Source organism: Pelodiscus sinensis, chromosome 9 (assembly GCF_049634645.1).
Source record: "Pelodiscus sinensis isolate JC-2024 chromosome 9, ASM4963464v1, whole genome shotgun sequence".
NCBI lineage: Eukaryota > Metazoa > Chordata > Testudines > Trionychidae > Pelodiscus > Pelodiscus sinensis.
In genome coordinates this window covers 59,973,456-59,988,735 of record NC_134719.1, presented here as the reverse complement: position 1 = coordinate 59,988,735, position 15,280 = coordinate 59,973,456, and the positions used below count along the sequence as shown (strand labels likewise).

Sequence of the window (15,280 nt, the reverse complement as noted above, 5' to 3'; positions counted from 1 at the left end):
GTTCTAAAAACATTTTTCTGCTGATGTCACTGTGAGTTTTTTATTTTTTCCTAATAAAAAATGTTTGCATTAGAGTGGCTTCATGACAGGAAATCCCTGTGAAGAAGTGTGTCTCGGTGATCTGTTTCTGCCTTAGAAGGAAATTGCTATTCCAGACTGTGTTGTGGGGAGGAAAAGCCACTTTGGTTTTTTTTATCCCATAAATTTTTCAACATATGCTGCTAGAGGTTGGAATATACGTGAACTGATTCCTGTTAGAGGCCTACTCTAGAAATAGGTGTTTTATCCCAGTGCACAGAGCACATTTCAACTTTTTTTTATTTGAAAAATACACCCATCCCTCCTTTTTGAAAATGCTCATTGTTCCATATGCATATACGAAAGGGCAAATCCTCTTCCTCACACGAAGGAGTACTGCTGCCCTCTCACCAGGATTTGCCCCATTTTTCAATAGCATGGAAGAGTATACACAACTCGTTAGTAAGTACAGATTATATTTTAAATTACGTTTTGACAATGCTGAATTTTTTTCCCAACAATTTTACAGATATATCACTGTGGCAGTGCGGATTAGAGATGTAATAGTGTAGTCGATTAACAGATAAGCAAAAGCTTAAAGTTTAATGCTGTAGAATACATGCATTTTCTTCACCTTCCCCCCCCCCCCCCCCCACACACACACACACACACACTCCTCCAACCACCACTTGCCAGTAAATTTTTTAGCAGGCTGTCCAGCAGCCCAGCTCAGTCCTGACTTGAAATGGGTCTGAGACCTACCCCTGCTATGGCTCTTCCTTTAAAGTGTATTTGGAGCCAGGCAGACAGGCAGCCCGGCTCAGTTCTGGCTCATACCAGGTCTGGGAGCTCCCCCTAGACAAGAGCTGCTGCCACCCCGCGCTGCTGCCTCTTTATCAGAGGTAGCAGCTCAGGGAAGCCAACAGTTGGTCCACAAGGGGAGCTGATTTTTAAACTGGCTCCCACCTCACACCCTGCGCTGCTGCCGCCTCTGATGCAGCATCAGCATGGAGTGGCAGGGGGCTCCTCAGGAGTGAGGCTGGAGCACACTGGCTGCCAGCTTCACCCCCAGGGACTATAGAATAGTCGACTAACTGATAAGATTTCATGAAGTTACTCAACTATTCAATTAACCGATATTTAACACCCCTAGTATGGATACTGATCTTGCATTGATATAGTGGCTTTCTTCCAAAGAGTCTCCCCAGACACTTTATACATTCTATGAAAATAGAGAAATTGCTTCCAACAACCACTGAATTGCAGCCATTGCGGAGGTGAAACATGGCAGCTACTTGCAATGTTACATGGTAATTCAGGAGATAGTTAAGTCAACTCAATATAACTGCCCTCTTACATGACATTTACCCTGGCCATGTGGGATTTTAATTACCACAGATTGGCAGTATGGTCAGGACCTGATTACATTTCATCTGAAATAGGGCGCTTCCAGTTGCAGTTTCCCTAATACCACACCAATGTGTTGGTCTATGCTGATTACAAAAAGAGACCCATCTACTGAATCAGTATGACTGTGCTTAGATAATGAGTGGAAGCCAAGATCTGAAGGGGATATTTCAGGCATTCATGTTGTGTGGAAGAGCCACTGTTAGATAAGGCTGTGGCATCCCCCAGGATCCACTAGAATGAATGAAACTTGGAAATACATAAGCCTGGGAATTCTTTCCCTCAAATGGCCAATGGGAATATCACTTTAAATCTGCATAGGAATAAAAGCTCTGTGTTTTGTAAGAGGTGGCAGAACTACTCTCTTTAATCCTGCCTCTGAGATGTAGTGGTGGCAAATTTCAAATGTGGCTTGTGCCACTGGGACCAATGGAGTACAGGTTGACACCCCTTTCCCCTAGGTTTGGGGTGGGGATTCTGTGCTGCTCCTTCGCCCGAGAAAGCTTCTCTCCTGACTGCCTTCTGTTCCAGCACAACTCCTCTTCCTGCTATGAGAATTCACAATAGGCTCAGCCTATCAAAGTGCAAGTCGGGAGTTGTAAGTTCTCAGATGGGATTGTCTGGTTGTGAAAGCATCCTGATTGTCTAAGTGCAGGACCAGGGCAGTTCCCGATGGTTCACCCTGCTCAGAGCTAACTTTGCCTGGCATCTCTTCGACTGAGCAAGCTTGAGCAGAGTCCTGCTTGGAATGTCCACTGAAGCCCTTTCTGCTTTGTATTAACACTGCAGATTTGTTTTGTGTCTTTTTTTCCCTCTTTGTTCAACATTTCTTGGATGTGCTTAATGGATTCTGATATTTTTCTCGGGGCATTTAAGCATTGGCGAGTGAGCAGTGTCCTCAGGGGGATTCCTTGGCAGATCCTTGTCCGAGCAGCTAGAACTGGCTTCTAAGAGCAGTAAATTTCAGCTGCCTTTCCATCCAAGGCCTGGCTCATTTAATATCCCCCACTCCTCCACCCTCTTTCCTCCTTCCATCTTTAAAGCAGGAGATATTCCAGCCAATGTATTCGTCATGTTTCCGAGCTTCCCTGCGGCTTGATTTATACAGAGAGGTCTAGGGAGAGAGATTCCAGAGCTATATGCTGAGTGTGAACTCCCTGAAGGAGTGCAGCAGGGTGCACTAGCCTGGTACAACCCAACAGTATGAGTTGGTTCCCAAGTTTAAACAGAGACCTGGAAAGAAATCCCATAGATTCAAATGGGGAAAGTGCAACAGTTTCACTACTATTGCACACTTGCAAATGGAACTGGTGAAATGTGTGAGGCTGTGCTTTCCAGGAACAGAAGCTGAGAACTTGTGTGAGGAATACAGAAAGAAAGCCTGTGAATTGACTTTTGTGTTGGGTGGTATCAGCTTGCTTTTCTGTGCTTCAGAAAGTTGTTACTACAGGCATCTGTGTGAGGTTTGCCTAGTGGAATTTCTGAAACATTTCCTATTACCTCCCTGTAATTACCATTCTTGTATTTTGCCACAGACTGACCTTAAGCAACTTACTTAAACCCAAATTTTTAGTAATGGCCACTGATTTTTTGGGTCCTGCCATTTTTGATTGCCCATAATGACACAGACACTGAACACCATAGAGCCTATAGACTTCAGTGGGAGAAAGGGGTGTGCGGCCCATTTGTATCAAGATCAGAGCTGAGAAAAGGGGGCATCAAAAATCAGTCACTTTTGACATTTTTAAGTTTAAGTTTAACACTTTTGACATTCTGTGAGAGGGGTGTAACAGGACCTACTTCAGACTGTTTTCAAGTTTAAAGGTATTTCCACTTTAAGTGTGTTTAAAATGTGAGGTCATAAGATAAAAGATGTTGTAACGAATGTCACATTTCCTATTTCAAATTAAAAATCAGGAACTTAGCCAGCCAGGTTCTTAGCTGGGGTAAATTGTCATAGCTTCATTGATTTTAATTGAGCCATAACAGTTCACGCAAATTGAAGATCTAATCCAGTATATCCAGGTGGGCCCCAAACTATGCGCAGGGAGGATAAGTGGCCAGTAGCATGCACAGCAGATCAAGTTACACACAGATTTTTCTATGTATAGTTGCACAGTGATCAGTGTCATCTCGTTAATTAAGGTCCAGAAAGAACCCCAACTGTTTGTTCTCACATTGGCACTTTGATAGTGCCTTTCCCTTTTTATTTAAATAATGGCTATGTAACCAAAAAGGAAACTAGTAACAAACAAAGACTGATTGTATTTTTATAGTGATCTTGAAAAAAAATTAACTACCTTAAAATATTAACTCTTTTGTCCAAATTCACGCTTTACTCCTCAGACACAGTGTATAATTTTTGGCATAAGTTTTTTTATTAGTGAAGCAAGTACAATTTATGGTAGATATTACAATAGAGTGGATAACAAAAGTTGATGCTCACAGAGGATTATTTTTCTCTGGATGTTAGTTTAAGTTACACAAGCTACAGTAAAATGAATATTAAATCTATACTTAGACCAACCTCACTAAAATATTTAAATGAAAGACAATCCTTTTATGCTTATGTATGTTCCATTAGCATGGTAAAAAGTCTTTCTTTATTTTTCCAGAGCATATGAGATCATTGAAGTATGGAGAGTTGGCAGCTTTTCCATATGCTCCGAGACTGTTTGAATTTAGTGCTCTCTCTAAGAAGGAGACATTATTTGGTATTTTGAAGTAGTATTTGTTGCTGGATCTTACATGATAGGGTTGGTTTTTTATCAGTGTGAAACCTGATTTACATTAGGCTCCAGTATCTTACCCTGTATTTCTTGTTCATATTGTGTCACTCAAGAAAATGTAGGGAATTCTTGTAAACAATCTCAGTAGTGATTGCAGCAGTAATGATGGAAGACCAGAAAAAGGGTGCAGAAAATAGAAAATACAAAGGGTAGAAATCCAAACTAATTGGTGCATATAAATGCAGAGTTGAAAAATTAAAGCAATTCTTTTTTAGAGTTCAAATTCTCATTTATTTAGCAGCCATTCTAAACAAATTTAATCCCTGGAGAAAGTGAAAAAGGCTTTGCAGAAACATGGAGGATTTGTGATGAGAATGGAATTTAATTTGTAATGCAATTTGTAATTTATTGGTCAAATTCTGGTAATGGATGTATTGGCCTCCAAAACAGCTGGACACACATACTGCAAGAGCAGCAATAATCCTCATCTATGTTCTGGCTCTGCTACAACTGAGGCATGGGCAGTCAGGCCTGCTGGTTGGAGCTGGTAGCCAGGAACTGGATTTGGGAGCCAGGATCAAGAGCCAAGGTTAGAGCTGGTGCCAGGTGCAGGAGTGAGAGCCAGAATTGGGAGCCAAAGCTAGAGGTTGTAGCTACAATGGGAGCCAAAGAGCGGAACCCAAATTGGAGCCAGAGTCAGGAGCCAAGTGGGGCTGGAGCAGACTGGAACAGGACAAGAGCAAGGCAGACACAGGAGTCGCTGCTGCTGAGCTGAAAAAACAGGCCTGCTGGCACCCTTCAACCGATCAGATGGGCTGGCCAATCAGGCTGTCCTACCACAACCTGTCTGAGGTCACTAATTTCCCTGGAGGGTGAGCTGGCTGGTCCTCAGATTCAGAGGAAGGTGCTTATTCCTGACAATACTCCACACAACACTGCCAGGGACAATTTCTAGGGGCCATTGGCCCTGGCTTCTCACGATGAGCACAGTAGGCAGATGTGAAGCAGGGACATACTATGCTGCCTCCCACAACAGGGCATCAGGATCAGAGCCTTCCCAACCGAGTTGGTAGCAAAGCCAACTTTTTGCTTGCTTGCTTGCTTGCTTGCAGTCCAGAATCTGTTAGAGTAGCTATTTCCTCTTATTCTTGGACAGATCCGGTGACAGGTTGGACTGAGTGGGAAACCGGTTTTAGGAGGGAGACACAGAATCCCGGATGGGTTTTCATTGACTCCAGTAGCTGCAATTTGAACATCACCATGTTAATTTGCTCCACAGTCTTGAATAAACCTACATATTGATGGTCTCACTGGGCTGATGGTGGGCTTGGCTGGATGTTTCTGGTTAAAATCAGACCCTGTCTCTCACAGTAATGTCAGCTGTCCTTGATTAGCGTAGCACTGGTAGATCTCTCTTTTTCCAGATGTTATGTGAGTTCCCATTGTTCATGGTGCAGGTGTGTGGTAGGGATGTAAAACTGTAGTTGATTAACCGATAAGCTTCTAGGGTAATGATATAGACCAGTGTTTCTTAAACTTTTTAAGACCAAGAAACACTAAATTTTTGTTGCGCAAAAAAAAAAAAGTCAGAAGAAAATAATAGAGGGGAAAAAAGGGCCGGGGGAAAGTTATTGAACACAAAAAAATAGTCACCTGCCCCTTCAAGGGTGGCCATTTTGAACACTGTTGTTCTCCGCGGCACACCTCTGACAATTTAAGAAACACTGCTCTAGACGACACACATTTCCCTCCCTTCCTCCTCCCTGCCCCCAGAAGCAATACATTTTTAAGCAGGCTGGCCAGCAGTTTGACTCACGCCAGGTCCAGGACCTATTCCTGCTGTAGCTCTGCATTTAAAGCATGTTAGGAGCCTGGCTCAGTTCTGGTTCGCGCTGGGTCTGGGAACTCAGACCATCCCCCCCTTCATCCCCAATGGGCTGCTGCCATCCCGCACTGCTGCCTCTCTATCAGAGGCAGCAGCACAGGGCGACAAGCAGTCAGTTTGCAAGAGGAGCTGGTTTTTAAACTGGCTCCCCTCACGGACCAGCTCCCACCTGGCACCCCACGCTGCTGCCGGTCTTGCCCCTGAGGATTATAGAATAGTCGACTAACCGATAAGAATTCATGAGGTTACTCGACTATTCGATTAACTGATATTTAACATCCCTAGTGTGTGACCAGATCTGCTGCTGTCTGCTGATAATTTAGGAAACAACAGAAGGTATTGCTCCAGGATCTGATTTACCTATTCTGTCAATTCCTTTGGTCTACATGCTGCATTTAGGAGCTTAAAAGCTCATGCCCAAATGCAGCCAATAAATGATGGACCTAAGTCTCAGACAATGCCAATTTGGATGTTCATGGAGCTGGAAGCTTATGTTCTAAAAAGGGACCAAGCTGGTAGGGACTGCATCAGATGGAACAAAATGTGCCACCTTGGTCAACATGCACCATGCAACTGGAGAAAAAAGGCAAACTCATGATGAAGTCCAGAGACATAGTGGAGCAGGGCTGGGATAGGGTTGGCAGCACCTGGAGGAGAAGTCAAGTAGCATCATGTATGGGTACTTGGTTCCAGAGCAAAGATTTCATCGGGAAATATGTAAGCCTTTGAAGGTAACACATGCCTGGCCAACAGCAGCTCAGTGAAACCAAGCTCCATGTTTTTATTTACCCAAAGTGACCAATGAACAGCATCTTATGGCAGTTTCAAGACTTGGACTTCAGGTGACCCATCAGGGATATAGGTTAATTGCCCATGATAGAGGATTCCATTCTGTAATTGGAAACTTGAAGCAGGCCGGGTATCTGCATTGTGCTAGGCGTGGTGGATATGGGAATGGATCATGAGGAGCAGTAACTGAATGATGGCTTTTGTCCATAACACCATTGAGAAAACTGGATGGTTGAAGGAGGTTCTGTGTAGTGTTCAATGTACTTCTTTTTGCAAGGAGAAGTATCTGCCTTTCTGTTTCTGGCACACAGGCGGTAAGTGACAACAAATGTGAATCAGGTAAAGTATTGTGACCTGTAGATCTGATGCTGATTTAAGTTTTGGGCCGTGCTGAGAGGTTTCAAGTTCTTGTGGTCAGTGAGGCCCTTAACTAGGAACTGAGTTGTTCTTAGGAGGTGACACCACTTTCAAAGGCTGCCTTGATCTCCAGTAGCATTTTATCCCACATGTCACAGCTTCTTTCTGCCAGGATTAACTTTCATGATTAAAAGGCATATGAGTGGAGCTGATTACAAATGGGCCCATGTAGTGACAGTATAGCTATAGTAGTGAAATAAGATGCATTGACCTCTACTGTGAATAACATGGTGGGGTCCGGATAGACAAAGATGGGAGTTATGGTAAAAGCTCTCTCTAGTTGGTCAAAGGTGGATTGAGCCTCAAGAGTTCAGACAAAGTAGATTCTCTACCAGAGAGCGTTCATAGTGGCTACCAGGCAGGAAAATACACTGATAAAATGCTGATGAAAGTTGGCAAAACGGAGGAATCATTGTACCCTTTGCATGTCTCTCAAGCTATCTACCATTTTTGAAGGGACAGCTCTATGTGGATCCCTACTCTAGTCCAATTCACACTTCCCCAGCTTACCTTAAAGGTCATTCTGGTAGTGTCTTTCCAAGGTACAGGGTGTGTACTGTTTGTGGAGGTCCTTGGGGAGGATGAAGATATTATTGGTAGATCATGATTAATTCATCCAGTGTGTGTGTGTCTCGGTCTCACTGATGAAATGTTGGAATATTGTAGGGGCATTGCTCAATCCAAAAGCCATTACTAAGTACTCACAGTACCCACATCAGATGTGGAAGGCAGTCTTCCATTCAACCCCTTCATACACACAGACCATATAATAAGTCCCACCAAGGTTCAGCTTGATAAAGATCAGATTCTTTGAGTTATTCTTGGAAAGCCAGAATCTCAGGCCTTGAGAAGGAATAAATACATCCGAAAGGAACTTTCTCTCTTGGCTGGAAGTCAAAGGGGGCAATTTAGTGATGATGTAGCAATAGTATCTTAGCCACTTTCTTGATGAATACATCTGCCAGGTCCCTGTACCTCACCTACTACTATGGGTGCTACATCTGCTGACAAAGGTGGTTCTGACCTATTCTCCTTTGTTCCAGAATTCTGGGGGGTGTTGAGGGTTTTTCCAGTTTAAACTACGGATGGAGTGTGGCACGGAAGTGGGTTCAGTGAGAGAAGATTGCCAGCAAAGAAGAGCCCGTCGCTTCCCCAACTGAATATGTAGCTCCTGCTTAGTGAGCTATGAGCAGCTGAGAGAGACTGGTGAGTGAACCAGGACAAACTGCAGGGCTTTGTGATGGTCCTTTGGGTTGTGACTTTCAAAGGTGCACTCTCTTTCATGTAATCAGGCCAGATGAGAGGGCAAAAACCAGTCAGGAAGGGCCTTATGCTGTGTCAGGATCCCCTGTACCCAAACAAACTTCAGGTGCATAAAGTTAACAGAGGTGGCGGACTCAACCAGTTCGTCTAGACGGACTTGTGTATGGAAGAGTGTCACAAACAAAGCAGAAGCTGGAAGGGTACTAGCCACTGGATGGATGCCTCAAGAGTCCCTGTGGACAAGGGCAGCCTCTGTGTGCTAAAATGAGGGGAGGAAATCCAGCTAAGCTTGTATCCCTCTATCACGGCTGGGATGTTGGCTGGGATGTTTCCTTATCAACATGGGGCAGGTCTGAAGTGGGCAGGACAGAGTGAAATGCCCAGGTTGCCCCCAATATACACACACACACAGACTGCCCGCCCACTGCTGAGTCGTCTTCCCTTTGGAAAGGCAGTTCTGTCAACCTGTAGGGAATCAGGCTGCAGCATGAATGCAGGCGATTGGTGGTTGGGGACTGGGATGGGTGAGTTCACCCTTCTCTTGTTATGAAGGGGTTAAGGTAGTTTGAGAAGGGGGCTAATTAACCCAACAGGTAGCAGCTGAGAGGAACCAGGTGGCCAAGCAATCTCCTGGTTCAGGGAGGGAGGCCAGCTGGGGAGTAAAGAGCTGGACTGGAAGGACAAAGACAGGAAATTCAGTGCAGAGGGGAGTGCCAGGAGAGAGGCTGCATTCACTCCTTGGAAGCAGGGAGCTATGTCTGGGGCTACAGAAGCAAGTAGCCTACACTTAATGCTTGTGAAGCCGGCAAACCTAGACTGTTGTGGGCTGGTAAGGAAACAGCTCAGAAAGCGGCAGGTCTAAAAGGGAACAGCCCATGGATGCTGACTAGAGGGTCCCTGCCCCAGAACGCAGAATAGAGGGTGGGCGTTAGCAAGCCCCTAGATGTGGCACCACGGGGCAGTGAATGTGAAGACTGCCTAAGATTTCTGAAGAAAGACTTGGATACCCTGGAAGGGGAAATGTGTATGACAACTTGCTGGAGGGCTAAGTCACAAGGAGGTGGCAGCTGCTCATGGAGCAAGAGAGTGGCTGCAGACCCAGAGAGATGGCGTGCAACTGCAGGAATGGACCTCAATCCCCAGCGGCAGGAGTCGTCACCCTCAGAGTGGCGACTTGATCCCCCTGAAACAGGGCCCTCAAAACCAGCATGGCTCAGAATGTCACCCTCCTTTCTTATGGCATTCAGACAGGCAGCTGTCAGTTTTAGTGGACAGATCAATAAGTGTCCAGGACAGTCAGAGGCAGTATCCAAGTCAGCTCATCCTTCGTATCATTATTAAGAGACAGTGCTGAAAAGGAGGCCACAGGCATACAAAAGAGTAGTGGAGGGAAAAGTGTATTAGCCCCAGATTAAATAGGCCTGTAGTCCCAGGGTAAACTAGCAAGGCCTGACCCAGAACCAGCAGGAATCTGCTAGAATCCATCAGAGCAATCAGGCCAATTAAAACACCTGGATCCAATTAGGAGGCTCTCAAATTTAAGGGGGTTGGGTTAATCCGAACACCTGGGGGCTCAGTAAGAACCAGTTGAGACGGGCTTTAAAAAGGCTTTTCTGTTTGCTCAGTGTGAGAGGAAGGAGCTGATGAGAGGAAGTGTGCTGGAGAGTCTGGGAGAAGAACAGCCAAGCAGCTACCAGGAGGAAGAACCTGTGGTGAGGAAGGTGCTGGGGAAGAGTCCCAGGGATGTGTAGCTGTCACATAGAGGAGACTTTACAGACCGCTATTGTTAGTGTCCCTGGTCTGGACCCAGAGTAGAGCATGGGCCTGGGTTCTCCCCATTTCAGTATGAGGAAAAGACTGGCTGTGGTACAAGGACAAGAGTTTGTCCCACCCCGTACAACTTGGAGGGCGTACAGAAGCTGAAGTTTGGTTCCCCTGTTTCCCCACACTGGCCAATGATGAGTCGCTCAACAAACCGCAAGCTGGTATCTAAACTGAGGGCTGCTGTGAGCCTCTGAGGCAAGTGGAGGACTCACCAAGGTTGAGGGGGAGCTTTGTCACAGTGCCTTGTTCCATCCTGTGACTGCCACTAGGTGCTGGAAGTGAGCAGTGTAGTTAGTGGCCAACTGAGGGTGTCTGCTCTATGGTCTGGAGTGTGGCGTCTGCCATGCATGTTCAGTTTGGGTTGCCAAAAACCACTATGACACAGCTTGGACAAAATCGTCAATCCAATTTGAGATGGGGCTAGATTTTCCAAGGCATGGGGAGGCCCAAGCCAATGCTCCATGGTCCCCAAGCCAACAGTCCCCATCTTGGCCTTTTAGGTAAAAATGTCTGAGCACAGGAGAGAGAGGAATGGTAATAGAGATGTAGCCATGTTAGTCTGGTCTTGCTGAAACAAAAAACAGGACTATACAGCACTTTAAAGACTAAGAAGATGGTTTATTAGGTGATGAGCTTTCATGGGCCAGACCCACTTCCTCAGATCAAATTGTGGAAGAAAATTGGCATGACCATATATACCAAAGGGATACAATCAAAAAAAGTGAACACGTATAAAATTGACAAATCAGATTTTAGAACAGAGGGAGGGTGAGGGGTGGAGGTTAGTGTCTATGAGATAATGAAATTAGGGGTGATAATTGGGGAAGCTATCTTTGTAATGGGTAAGATAATTAGCATCTTTGTTAAGGCCCATTCGTAAAGTGTCACATTTAAGCATAAATGACAGTTCTGCGGCTTCCCTTTGTAGTCTGGTGTTAAAGTCTCTTTGAAGCAGGATGCATGTAATAAGGTCACTGAGACAATGCCCAGTCTGGTTGAAGTGGCAAAGACATCACCGGTCTAGAAACCCAGTGGGACTTTCCTGTGACCACAGAACTTACTAGGCTAAGGTATCAGTAGGTCTGGGTCACAGGTGGTACGGCTTGTGTTTGCAAAAGCAATATTCTGCATCTGCAATATTGCAAAGGCAAAATTCTGTGTCTGTAGATTCTGCAAGGCACCCACAAGCTCAGCCGAGATGCTGGCTCTGGATTGCGGACAGTCAGGTCTAGTGCTTGGAGCTGGAGTCGAGTCGGAGTCAGGAACCAGGCGTCAAGCCAGGGTGCAGCATTGGAATTAGGTGTCAGGAGCTGAGGCCGCCAGCAGCAAGGGAAGGAGGGCTGGAGAGGCCTGAGGCGGGACAGGAATAAAGCTCTGCAGCCAGGGCTCAGCACAAGACAGGCACAGGCGTAATTGCAGCTGCGGGCATAAGCCCTGAGCAGCCAGTAAAGGGCAGCTGAGCTCAAAAAAGCAGGCCTGATAGTTCCTGCTGCAGCCCAGCTGGCTTCATTAATCTGCCTGGAGGCTGGGCTGGCTAGACCTGAGCATCAAGTGAAGAAGCTCGCTCCTGATCCGAACAAATTCCATGCAGGCTGAAGTAATGTGAGTGGGAGAAAAGGAGGAGCAACTGCAAACACGCTCAGTTCGGAACAGTGCACACGTAACATGAGTCCAGCTTCCTTTTTGAGGGCCTAGGGCATGGCCTTGTTGCAGTTCAAAGGGTGCCGGTGTAAGGCGACTGTTGGCCCCTTACAAAAATTCAGTGTGTCAGCGGGGAGTGGAGGGAGGTTGGCTCGCTAGCTAGCCCTCAGTACCAAAAGAAGGGGAACAATCTATGAGAAATCAGGACCCTGAGACTGACAGTGCCCAGAAACAATGGGAAGAAACCAACACTCCAGGTCAGCCTGATTGTCAGGGCAGCAGACTAATGAGGGGGTCAGGAGCTTGTGGAAGGGGTTCCATCCTCCATGTGAGCTGGATTTGCCTGGGTCAGACGGAGTGAGGCTGAGCTGGAGAGCAGAGCCAGGCCAGGCAGAGAGAACCAGAGAGCAGATCTGTGCTGGGAGCAGGGCTGCAGCCATGAAGCCAGAGGGGCAAGAGAAGCAGCCCTAGAACCTGAAGGTAGAACAACAGAGAGTGGAGGTGGAGCAGTTCAGAGCCAGGTGCAGTGAGCAGCAGGGGCGAGCTTGAGGCACGGGCTTTGGGCAGAGACTCAGGACAGGGTGATGCCACCAGCCAAGAGGCTTCACAGTCCAGACCTTGAGGGGGATTGTACCTGGACAGAGGGGCTGATGCTGGAAAGAAGGTTCTGCTGCCTAGAGCCTCCTGGTTGTGTGGCCCATTGCCAGAGCAAGTGTCCGATCTGCAGCATTCCTGCGGCACAGCCACGGCCGGGGAAGGAGGCCTGGGACCCACAAGGAACAGACTATGACCTACCCTTACGCTCCAGAGACTGTCTCTGTGATGTCCCCACGCTGCAGAGTGGCATTATTCTGTAACCATTCCCCTTTTTCCTTATTCTTTTTAATAGATTGTATTTGCTTTGAACTGTACATAATGATCCGTGGGTCAGGGAGGCTTCTGGGTAAAGGGAGTGGGAGCTCAGCTCATTTCGCTGGGGTAGTGTAGAAGTGAGAGAAGTTTCCCCACAATAGCTGGACCATTCCCCTCTTATGTGACCAGAGAGACGACATCTGCAATGCTCTCTTGCTGCCAGCTGCAGGCTTGCAGTCAGTACCACTGGCACGGATGTGGCCCCTTGTGTGAGAGGTGAGTGCCTATGCCCCTGCCAACTTCCAAAACCATTGCAGTGGGCAGAGTAGGTGATGCTCTTTTTAAAGGAATGTTACAGCTTGATCTGCAACAGCTGGGTTAAACCTAAAACAGTGTGGCAAAAAACGAAATATCTGTACAGACAAGTCCGAGAAGATTTATAGACGCTTATTTGCTTCTGCACTCTCCAGCTCAGATTAACAGCCTATGTCACCTCCTCTCTCCCCATTTTTTGTTTAAATTACACTGGCAGCCAATCTATCTCCTATGGTATTTGTGATGCTGTAAAACAAAACTGCCTTTTTCTTGGCCCTCTTTATGTGCCCTCAGCTCCAATGAGCAACATTGAGTATTTAACGTCACATGTTTCTCAAGTAAGTGGGCAAATCAGGTTGCCTGTGAGAGAGTGGTGCTTTTGTGAGCAGGTGTCGAATTCTTTGTTTTCCAGTGCATAGCAGAAGGTAAAGGAGTAAGAATATTCGCACCATGTATACTTTGTGTGCTTATTGAGTGGTTATCCTACTCCAGTCCTCACACCGGAAAAGCCAGAAAACAAAAGCATGACCAGTAATCACGTAGGTTTTATGGCACATTAAGCTTTATGTACATACTGAAGGAAAAGCTTTTTATCCTTTAGTATCCTGTGTGGAAAAGCTCTGGCTGATCGTTCAGCCTCAGAGACTCGCTGTGTCCCACCACATGGCCTCTTTCTTGTTACTAGAGTCAGGGCTCTCAGCCTACCGAGCCACACTCCCTCTATACTCCTGGTCTCCCTATCCAGGCACAGACTCTATAGCAGTGTTGGGAAGGAACCCGGGGCAGCCCAGAACTCTGGGTTCTGGCCCAGGGACCCTAAGGCAGTGGTAACAGATGGGGTTTGTTCTACTCCCCATATGGCAACTACTTCCCTGGGTCACTTCCCCAAACGGTCCCTCCTAGTACTTTTCCTCTGGTACCTGCTCCTCCAACAGGCTCCTCCTGCCTTGCAGCTCTCAGCTCTCACCCAAACTCCTTTCACTCTCAACACTTTGTCTCCTTTCTTCCTCCTCCTGCACCTCCTAATTAACACAAGAGGAGCCCTTTTAAACTAGTCTGAACTGGTTCTTGATTGGCCACAGGTGGTCTGATTAGCCTGATTGCCTTGGCTCTGGAAGACTGCTAATTAGCTCCAGGTGGTGTCACCTGACCTGATTCTTCCAGACTGCTTCTGGAAAGTTCCTGCTGGTTCTAGGCCAGCCCCTGTCAGTTTACCCAGGGAACAGAGACGTACTTAATCTAGGGCTCATGTACTTCTAGGGCTTCTAGCATTCTTCTGTATCCCGCTGACCTGACCCTGTCATGCATAGTTCAAAGAACTGTGTAAGGGAAAGGGTTTTTTTTTTCCTGTTGGCTACTTCACAGTCTGTAGAGTTGGCTTTGGACAAAGACATTGGACACCCTTCTCACATGCAGAAGTGATGAATCTGATGTGGTAAGCAATTAGGACAAAGAGTGGAGAAAAATAGATAATGGGTTTGATCATCCTTCTCTCTTGTGTAGGGGAGTTTCACGGACCTGGACAATGGCAGCTGCGGGAACCCACCAATCACCGCTCCCCTCAGGCTTTTAATCCCCCAGCACATGGCCAGGCAGGGCCTGTGGGAGAAACGGGCGAGCAGCGCTTCTAGGTAAGTGGCCTCCCAGCCACTCCCACTCCGATATCTGCACCCACATAGCCCTCCTCCCAGACCCTGCACCCCAGTCCTCTGCCCTCGGGCACAGTCCAAACCCCTGGCCAGACCCGCTCCAGGCCTGCTGGTCCCCAGCCCGTTTGTGTAGTCCCCAGCTGATTTTTCTGTGGAGTCAGTGGCCCCTAACCCAAGAGAGGTTTCCCACCCCTGCCACAAATACCGGAGGCCCCTGCTTTATAACAGCCCAGTTTACAACCCTCCCCCCCCCATTATGACCTTTTTCCGAAGTGGGGAAGGGGCCAAAATCCCCCAATTTACGTCCTTGGCCTATTGTAAATGCAGGCTCCAGTTAGGACTAGGGTTGCCAGGTGTCTGGTATTGGCCCTGACAGTCCGGTATTTGTGGCTTCTGTCAGGTAAAAAAAAAAAAAAACAGAAAATACCGGACCAGTAAAATGTCTGGTATTTTCAGTTTTTCTCAGCTGGAAAGCCACTTGGGACGTTCTT

The 15,280-nt window shown here is 46.8% G+C and overlaps 1 long non-coding RNA gene across 1 annotated transcript in view; it reads left to right on the top strand.

Moving 5' to 3' along the window:
* Positions 1–854: 854 nt before the first annotated feature.
* The window catches only part of LOC106732278 (uncharacterized), a 36,046-nt gene continuing 21,620 nt past the window's right edge, over positions 855–15,280 (top strand). The window contains exons 1-3 of the long non-coding RNA XR_012906046.1: positions 855–8,451; positions 10,134–10,220; positions 14,644–14,771. This is a non-coding gene — a long non-coding RNA (uncharacterized LOC106732278). The remainder of the gene's footprint in view (positions 8,452–10,133; positions 10,221–14,643; positions 14,772–15,280) is intronic.